Raw genomic sequence first — 10,883 nt, 5'->3', positions numbered from 1 at the left:
CATTCATCACCAAAGCCATCATCCACTTTTCCACGTTGGTCCATGGTCAAAGCCTGACCCCCAGCCGTCAGCGAGCGAGCTGGGATCCGAGTACACTGAGGAATAAAATCATCTTTGTTCGGCCTTTCTTTTTTGTTCGATTTTGGCCGATCGACCGTAGTCGCCGGCCACTCTCCGCTGCATGTCTCCACCACTGCTGCCACCTCACCAGACTACCATGGTCAGCTACCAATCAAAGCCTCCCTCATCCTCTGTTCTGTCAAGAAAGAAGAGAAGAAGAGGAGGAGAGAGAGCCATCCCTCTGTTGTTTCTCTCTCTTTCTTCTCTCTCATCTTTCTTTCTCTCTCGTATTTTTCTCTCTTCTTTCTCTCTCTCTAATAAACTTTTTCTCTCTACTTAATCTCTCTAGAGATGTTGGATCCAGATATAGTATCTCTTTCTATCATTTTGGATCAACCCTATGAAGGGCCCTGATCTTTGGCCGATGCCGGTGCGCCAGCCCCCACTTTGGCCCTTCCTGGATATTATTAGAATTGGTCATCCTTATCTCTATCTAACCCTGATCTCTATCTAAACCTCTGTATCCTACTGCGACCGTGATCAAATGAATTTTGCTTTGATCGAATCAACTAGGGTGCCAGGCACTTACCGCTCGATCGGCCCTATAATTCTTTGTTCTTATCGAGCATGTAGCCATGTCTGTCTTTATTCGGGTCCTAGTTGACTCCATTGTGGAGACCCTGAACCGTCCCAGTACCTAAGTTGTAGATCGGCCCATTACTTCAACCCCAGCTAGATATTTTGAAATTTGGCCACTACTGATCTTCACCTGATCAGTTAAATTCTCCTTGCTCGGACTGACTTAGGCAGTCAGACATTGTCACCTAACTGACCTGATTTGGGGGTATAAGATCATTTTTCAATAGTATTTTAATTTCTAACTTTGCTTGGCTTCTAGGATGATGATAAAATTAATGATATTGTAATGATATTAAAACATGTGCACTTCACTTATCTAACTAAAGTGAAATTTTTGAAGCAAGAAGAGGTAAGTAAACTAATACTTTAAAATGTATTTTCTGAATTTTTGATAAAATAATAATTAGTTGATTAAATTTGATTATGATATATGTTTTACGCTTAGTTAAATATGTGAGGCATGATAATATTATGATAGAAAATATTTTTAAAATATGTTATGTGCTATGATATGAAAACTAAAAAATGTGACAGAAAAAATTATGAAAAATTTGTTTTATATATATGTATTCTCAGTACTGTTATGATCTGGCCCTGCCAATGGAGATTAGTTGTTGGTCCTATCAACTCGTAATCTAAGAAACTGGTTTCGACACCACACCACCGGTGATTAGAATAGTGATATTTGGACACCGTACCATCGGTGGTTAATAATAGTAGTGTTTGGCACTTTATGCATTCTGACCTATGCCACTGGGTTATATGACCATAACTTGTTGTTGGATTTCTGATATTTCTTTATAAAAATAATACTATACTTCAAAATGCATTATTCGAGAAATGATTTATCTCCCAGTCAATATTTTGTGTTTAACTAATTATTTGGCATGCTTGACCCTACTTTAAGGTGTTATATTGCTTGCTGGGCTAGTGTGGTTTATTATTATATTTTTTCTATTTTTCAGATCTGGATGTATGATTACTCAAGTCTTGGGGAGTGTGCTAGTTCTTTTGAAGATACTTTCAGTTATTGGAGTTTTAGTCATACTAGTTAAAATATTTTATTTGATTTATATTAATAGTTAGGAAATGTTGACTTATGTCGCTTTTGAACTATTGTAAGAACCATTTGAATAAGTTCTTGACTAAATAATTTTCAAAAAATATTATTGCATTGATATGATATGTAGCCTTGCATGCTTGTATGATCTGCTATACAAGTATGTGGCGTCTACTATGCTTTTGGTTCGGGGCTTGACTGAAGGAGCTGCTTTGTATAGACTTCTTTAGGTTCTTCTTTTAATTTTAAGCTTTGTTATTGTCCCATCCAACGTTCATCTTGAATGTCTACCCGAACTCCAAGAACTACTTCTCATAGCTCTTTTCAGGCCCTTATCCTTTCTTTGAGTTTTGATGGTGTCATGTTCTAGTTTGATTCTTCAAAGTCTCTCCATCAGTTTTTCGTTGATTTGTAGGGTTTCCTGACTTGATCATCAAGTTCATCTTCATTTTTATTCTCGGTTTATCAGAGTGCTGTTTATCGTTGTCTTAAGAGTAAATTTTCATATGTTCTAACTTTTAACATTTTCCTTGTTCTTCCTGTCAACTTATACCTGATTATATTGTACAAAAAGGCCTTAAATTGCTCGCACATTGAAGTATTAGCTCTAGATTTAGTGGTGATAGTCAAGTTGTTCTGTTCTCTACTGTGCTTGTGGGTCTTGTTTTAATTCATGTAGTGTTGTATTGTTCATTGATAATGATATGCCTAATTTTGGATCTTCGAGCTCGAAACCTTTTGTATTTGTGGATTTTTATAGCTATGGAGTTCATGCAATAACACCAATTGATTCAGAGTTCGTTCAAGAAGGATAATGCTTGAATTGGATTTCCATTGAAATGATGCCACTGGATTGGAAGTTGATCATATAGTGAATGAAAGAAATTTTGATTTCTTACCATTTTATCATGCAATTGCTGCCCTCCATTTAATTAGAATCATGCTGTTTCCTATGGAATTTGCATATCTTTCAGTGCTTCCAAATGGCATTGATCTTTGGATTTGGAAATTTTCAGGCAGTTAGCGTAGTTAGGATCTTTATTCCTAATTCAATTTTGAGGCATCATTAATGAAAGGTGCCACCATATCTGTCAATGGATGCTTAAGGAGTCCTGATGGATCTCTTATTGGTCCAGCACTGAGAAAATTACCTCTCTACTGGATGATGTTTTTGGTGTATATATGCTTTTCGTGCCTCCAAATAAATTCCGAGTTCTACATTATTATTTCTTGTAGATGTTGCATTTTTATAGTCTGTTGTGGTTGTGGTTTCTAATTGTTCTTCTGTCACATTTGACAGTGCTTCAATTCTTATGTTGGTTGAATGGTGGACTCAGGATTATAGCCTATTGCTACTTTTTGTTAAAGTGGTTCAGAATTCTTTCAATGGCTGTAAGTTGATATGACTGACTTCCATTTTCTATGCTTCAGCTACTAAGACCATCCAGTAAGGACTGGAACAGTGGACGAGCAGCCAGCTTTAACATCATTCCTAGCAGCACCAGTGCTGCCCAAGTTATTTCCACTAGGATTGATTCTATCACTGATCAGTAAGAAGTTGCTTATAACTGCATGCAATATATATTAGCTCCTAGAGGATATTCTATTTTTGGCTCTCTCTCATTCAGAGATGACGAAAAACCGGGGAACTGGAGAATGTTAGCTCAATGCATCGCAATGTTCGGATAAGATAAACAATTGCCTGATCTTATCATGAAGAAACCTGTATGCTTTCCACTTCACTCGCATGGCTTTAGCTTTCAAGGTTTTGAAATTTATGCGACATTTGCATTATAAATTCATGTGAAATTTATAATGAATTTGCAAGGATTTTTTGTAGTAGAGATTCATGTTCTCATTTCAACTAAAGACAGAATTTGGCATCAAAAAATGAATTTTTTGCTGTTAAAGGTCTATGCTCATCTATAGTTGATGGAGAAGAGAAGATGACAAAAGGCTTATGCATGCATTGGCTGCAATAAGGTCTTCTCATCGGTGCTTCGGTGCAGGACTGAACAACCTTATGATCACTTGAGTCATGTGAATTCCAAAAGACTGTCATAGAGATTGATTATTGATTTCTGGTCTGCTAGAATGGGCTTAAGTGAAGGATGTGGGTATCAACCTTAGAATTTTGCCAACCTCTGTTTGATGGCCTGAAGGTCTAAGAGACTAGAACGATAAATCTTATGACTAAAGGATTTAACAGACAGCAGGACTAAAGCATAGTGGAAATGGCTGAGGGCACATCCACTACTTGAGACCTTGATGAGTTCTAATATTGGCTCCTGTTTTCTATTTCTCAAACAGGTTAAGGCTTTCAAACCTCAGTTAATTGATGTAAGAAATGAGTCATTGGCTGGTGAGCTAAAAGAAGCTTTGGCTGATGCTCAAAACAAAACTGACATTATTAGATCTATGATGATTGCATAATTATGTGATGCTTCTTTATCTTGTTAGATCTTTCCTAACAAGCTTATGAATTATGATTGGTGCAGATCATATGTATGGGACCTCTAGAATGTTGTTCTTTATTTGCACCCTCTCACTTTTTTTGCTTCTTTTCTTATATGATGTGCTGACAACATCCTGTGATAATTGCATTAAGGCTTGGTCATGTATTTAGCTATTCACATGTTTTTGATCAGGGTTTCGCAGATAGATTCAAATGTGTTCTTCTAATTCATGTCTTCTCTATTTTTATGGCTTATGCAATGTTGATGATGCATATGGATTTCTCGAAAAAAAAGCTGATGCATATGGATGATTAATCAGAAGTTTCTTCCAATGACATATTGAGTAACTCACTGAGTTTGGAAAGTCAATTCTAAATGATGATGGTTTTTTTTTGAAATACTTTATAAACATCTTCAATCTGGTAATAAGTAGGATCAACATGTTTTGCTTTATTTTTTAACCCCTATAAAGTTTTTAGATATTAGTGTCAACTTCCTCATGGACCAAGTAACCAAGAGTTCTTGAGTATCTTGTGCATCATTTTTAATGTTCATTACATTTGGCTTGCTGTTTTCACATAATCCTTTTAATAATAAATTAGCTTGTAAACCTGACATATTTTGGGAATATAATTATGTTGTGAGTTTCTTACTGGTCTTTTTATTCAGAATGGACACGTTGAAGCTGTTGGAATAATTGGACCCCTAGGCTCTAGCAAATCAACAGTGCTCAAGCTTATGTTAGGGCTTTTAGCACAAGACAAGGTCAATCAATTTGATGCTAAATTTGTTTGCCCCTGATTTTATTTTTCTTCTTAAGCCAGTAGGCTTCTGCTACGTATTTTTATTTTTTATTTTTTTTCTTTTTTCTTTCGACATCTCATGGTCTTTACACCGTGTTTTATTCCATAATGAGCAAGGTAGGGTTTTTATCTATGGAAGAAAAAGACATGGTTTGATCTCTCCAAATTGGCTTGGTACTCTCTTTTTTTCAAGTAATTGACTTGAAATGGAATAAAAATGGACCAAGCTATTTATGGATATAACCACAATTAACATAACTACAATCGAGCTATCGAACATGGAGTCAGAAGTGAATTACTAAGTCGGACCAATGGCATTGTTATCTTCAAGGTGATGGGGACATCAGAGCCCTTCATCCAGATGATCCTGAGCCCCCGGATTGAGCCAGACTCGTTTATTTGCATATTTATTTTATTATTTTATTTTTGGGCTTATTTGCATTCTAGGGTTTATTTGTGGTTTATTTTATTTCTGGGCTTATTTGCATTTTAGGGCTTATTTGTGTTATTTGTGGGTTCATTAGGATTCATTTCTGTGTAAGGGGGGTTTATGCAAGTTGTGTATTTGGGCCCTATATATAGGGAACTATTTTCATGATTAGGGTTTAATGAAGTGATTTGGAATTTCTTTCCCCCTACGTTCTTTTTTCTCTTTTTCTCCTCTCCTCCTCTATTCTTCCTGCGTCTCTACAACCTCTTCTTTCTTTTTCCTCTCTTGTTCTTCCTTCTTCTCCTCTTTCCCCACACTGGTGCTGCATCAACTTGGTATCAGAGCGGGTTGGTTTTGCTTCTATTGCCAAAGCCACGATCCAACTACAATCTTCCTTTCCCTCGGTTCCCACCAACAGCAAAAAAAAAAAAAAAAAAAAAACCTTCTGTTTTTCCCTTTCTTCTTTCACGGTTCCCACACAGAAGCCCTGCACCGGATCCTCCCGCCAGCAGTCGTCGCCACCGCCTCCACCACCTCACCCGCGCCCACCGCCGCCACCAGTCGCCGCCAGCAGAGCCGAGCCACCTTCGGACGTTCTCGCCGCCGCCGCTGCCCAGTGAAGGTCCGAGCCCGCCGTCGGAGGAGCCATATCCCCACGGAAATGTCGCCGCCCGGGTTCCCGTGCCTGTTGACGCCGCCCGTGGCCGCCGTCTGTCGCCAAAAGTCCGCAGCCGCCACCAGCCGGAGCTCGTGACCGGCCGCCGCCCGTGATTGCCGCCCCGCCTCGCGATCGCCGCCGCCGAGATCGGCGTATCCTCCCGAACCCATCGGGAGGTTGAAGAAAGGTTTAACGGGTAAGGCCTAAACCCGTTAAGCCGAATCCGGTAGCCCGAAAAAAAAAAAAAAAAAAAAAACGCACGTGATTTCACGTGACAAACCCGTAACGGGTATAGGGTCGGGTCAAACCCGATAATCCGGATCCTAACGGATCCGAGTTAAAAAAAAAAAAGAGAGAAAAAAAAAGAAAGAAAAAAAAAAAAGAAGAAGAGAGAGAGAAGCACCTGTTCATCTTCTCCCTTTCCGCCGCCACGATCCGCCCCTCTTCTCCACCGTCGCTTCTCCGCCACCGCCTACGCCGCCGCCACTTCGCCGTCGCCACCTCCGTGCCGCTCAGTCTCCTCATCGTCGAAGCTGCCGCACCTCCCTGCCGGAGTTCGAGCCATCGCCGCCGCTCTCGCGGCCTCCATCACCGCCGCTGCTGCTGCTCTACCGCACCGCCTCCTCTTTCTCCGTCGGCCGCCGGTCCCAATCTCCCCATTATTTTCCCCCCTCCTCTCAGCCGTAACTCACCCGAGACACCCTTCCTTCACTCCACAGGCCACTACCATCGAAAACCCTCCCCTCTGTCACACGACACGCCCAGGACCCCAACCCATTTCACCCGCCCACTCCTGTATTTGCACTCACCCGAGCCCCATCAAACCTCAACCCACCTGCGGCCCAGCTAACTCATCAGGCCCAAGCCATGCCCCTGAGGCCCATCATCAGACCCATCGAAGTTCTTTGATTAGGCCCCCAAGTTGCTGATATCAGGTCCACCAAGTTGCTGTGATTCGACTAGATTCGTGCCATCTGACGAGCCGACTCGCCGCACACCGATCGTCGCCCCAGTCCACGAGCACACGATTCTGGTCGACTACTTCACGACAGGTGATAGGTTTCCACTTTTTCTTGGACTTGTTCATTTAATTATGTTCTAGTTCTCTTGCATGATAGCCATATACTTGAAAATTTATATTGTTGTCAAAATTCAGAACATAGAACCCCTACTTTCAAACCCATCCTATTTGCCTTGTTAAAATCTAAATATTAAATTAGCACACCCTAACAACTGGATGCTTCTCAACATTCTTCGATCATATTGATTTAGGATCAGAACAACTGTACTACTTGATTGCAATCTAACTTCTTAAATTGAATAATCTTAATCCTTAATTCTGAATAACCGAAGTAAAAATCAGCAATATTTAAATTTTAAGTTATTATTGTGAAGACTTGCTGATTTCTGAAATCATAATAGATTGCATTAGTAGGTTGTCCTGCATCAAATTTGGTCCTACATTATAGTTATTAAGGTTTCATTAGTGACACTGCATTTCACATCATCACCCAGTGTCATCATTGCATGCCAACCTGTAGTGATATGGAGTACTATCTCAGTCAACCTAAAACCCCTGTAGCTACCATGAATTCCGACATTTTGAGGTCTATCAAGGAACAGATCGTTGCCATACGGGCTAGATACAAGGAATTCAGACAAGAGATCCGTGAGCTCGTGCAAAATTCTAGGACCCCTAAATTGCCAACCCCTGTTACAGCCCAACCTAAAATCGGTTTAGTCGCACCACCTGTAGTCCTTCCCCACTCTCCTAGGCACCAAACCCAATACTCTAGGTGTCAACAATTCGGCCACATAGCGCCCCAATGTTCCACTAAGACCTACCCGATTACTGAACCAGAAGTTAGGAACCAAGAGGCCGAATATGTCGAAGAAGTCTATGAACCAAATATAGAAGACTATGAAGAAGACTTAGGGAGACTAGTGATCTAAGTACAACCAAGCCACTTCACATCACAACTGTGGAAGAGGTAGTGACAGATATTGAGAGCCAATCATCTGAATTGGCACTTGTAGCTAAAGTTACCCATGCGGAGTCCAACCTTGAACATTCCCCGGTAGTAGTTTCCCTTCTAGAGGAGTTTCATGATGCACTCCCTGATGATCTTCCGGATGCACTTTCTCCAATGCATGATATCCAACGCGCAATCGATCTAGTTCCCGGAGCATCTCTGCCCAACCTTCTACATCATAGGCTCAGACCGAATGCATATGCTAGGACCTGGAATTTAATGTTACCGACAGTTGAGTTTGCATGTAATAGTTCGGTTAACAAGTCCATAGGTATGAGTCCATTCGAAGTAGTACATAATTACAAACCTAGGCAACCCATAGACCTGTTTTTCATGTCTCATCAGTATAGAGTCTTTGAGTCTGCACAATCAATTGTATCACATCCACATTCATTGCATCGAGAAATCAGCAATTGTAGTCACTTTAATAACTTAAAATATAAATCCTTTGCTGATTTACACAGACGTTATAATGAGTTAAGTGAAAGAGATTACATCATGATAAGAATTAGGTTTGAACGACTTTCTTCGGAAACGTTTAAGAAATTGCAAATTTGTAGTGCAGAACAGTTCAAAATCTTAAAGAAAACCAGTTCGAATGCATATGTTGTGGATCTTCCTGATGACTATGGGATTAGTGCGACATTTAATATTGAAGATTTAGTCCCATACAAAAAGATAATATTCCTGCCTTCTGACCCCTTTATTGATATACCTGCCCATGTTGGACACCCTGCCCTATTACCTGCTGTTGAGCCACCACCTCCCAAATTTCATGCACGCAGAGAACAAATAGAACATATATTGGATGAGCAGGTTATTTCAAGCAGGAACGGTGGTTACCAACGTTACCTTGTTCGGTGGAAAGGTCGACCAAAGTCTGATGTGACGTGGATTTCTAAAGCACAGTTGCAGCGCATTGACCCCGATCTTCTGGAGCAGTACGACAGCCGGCCAGACCTGTACTCGACGGGGTCGAGTTTTTCTCACCCGGGAGGAGTTGATGGGGACATCAGAGCCCTTCATCCAGATGATCCTGAGCCTCCGGATTGAGCCAGACTCGTTTATTTGCATATTTATTTTATTATTTTATTTTTGGGCTTATTTGCATTCTAGGGTTTATTTGTGGTTTATTTTATTTCTGGGCTTATTTGCATTTTAGGGCTTATTTGTGTTATTTGTGGGTTCATTAGGATTCATTTCTGTGTAAGGGGGGTTTATGCAAGTTGTGTATTTGGGCCCTATATATAGGGAACTATTTTCATGATTAGGGTTTAATGAAGTGATTTGGAATTTCTTTCCCCCTACGTTCTTTTTTCTCTTTTTCTCCTCTCCTCCTCTATTCTTCCTGCGTCTCTACAACCTCTTCTTCCTTTTTCCTCTCTTGTTCTTCCTTCTTCTCCTCTTTCCCCACACTGGTGCTGCATCACAAGGTCTCAAAACCTAAGTGGGATCATGATGTCAATTTATCGTCACTATGGTTGGTCATTTTCTAGCAAGAAATTCCATTTATTTTTTTGCCAAAGACTTCTAGTTTTGAGACCTTCCCCTATAGAAGATACCCAAGTATCTATATATCTTCGCTATGGTTGTAACAGGGACTCTTCAGATTGCATCCAAGTAACTTGTAAGTGATGTTTTAAAACTGCTTTGTTATGTCCAAATACTTCTGATAATTTAATGTAAAAGCAATAATCTAGTTAAAGAACAATCTATTAAAGACAATCTAATTATATCTTGTATTGTATATCTAATTATGCTAAATAAAGTAACTTGACTCTGAAAATAAGATCTGAATCAAGTACCAGATCCTGTCACTTGAGTACACTCTGTTCTGATCCTTTAAATTGCTTATTGTTTCTCCTTTCTACAGACCTCATAAACAGCATAAGACATCAACTTTGTTGTTAACAAACAATAGATATAAGGTTGTAACTCTACCCATCAGCTCTTCAAAATTTATTTAAAATTAGCACGGTTTTGGCTCGGTTTGAATTTTTAGCATAGTCTAGCATAATTTAATGTGGTTTCCACAGTTTGCTGCAAGTTGGTGCAATTTTTGGGGATCAGATTGGGGTTCAAGTGAAGCCAACCACCATCTGACGTGTTTTGGCTGGTGGAGTCACTTGGCCAATGCACGGCCCACTATGTACTACTAAAAAGCCTTTAATTTTGTCACTTAGTCTATGTACGGCCTATTAGGGCTTTGCCTAACCCTAACCACGAGACATGGTTAAGATATGCTAGACTGCTAAAAGTGCAGTCATGAGTATCATATGCAACATACTTTAAGTGTCATTCATAATTTATCTAAGGTTGCAAATGGGTTGCATATTACGTGCGATATACTTTAAGAGTCATTCATAATTTATCTAAAGTTGCAAATGGGTCGGGTTGATCCATGACCCATTTAAATTTTGGGCAATTTTGAGTTTCCAACCCTACCACCCGAACTGAACCCGATAAACTATTTGGAACTGAAAAAGCTCGAACCCGTGTTGTTCTCTAAGTTATGACTTATGACTGATGTGCATGTCTTGTATGTGAGCAGTATTTTGCATTTTGAGTTTCTAGCTTCAATTCAAAATATAGAATGATTCATGCCATTTCATTGTTTGGTTTTGAAGGCTTATTAAAGAATAATGAGTATTTATAGCAATAAAGTAACAACTTGGCCTAGAAAAGGCCTGAGGCCCTATTTGGGGGAGCTGTGGGCAGTAGAGCTGTTGGAAGTAGAGCTGTTT

Source organism: Phoenix dactylifera, unplaced genomic scaffold (assembly GCF_009389715.1).
Source record: "Phoenix dactylifera cultivar Barhee BC4 unplaced genomic scaffold, palm_55x_up_171113_PBpolish2nd_filt_p 000780F, whole genome shotgun sequence".
NCBI lineage: Eukaryota > Viridiplantae > Streptophyta > Magnoliopsida > Arecales > Arecaceae > Phoenix > Phoenix dactylifera.
The sequence above is the reverse complement of the archived record's forward strand: the minus strand, read 5'-3'. Positions refer to the sequence as shown.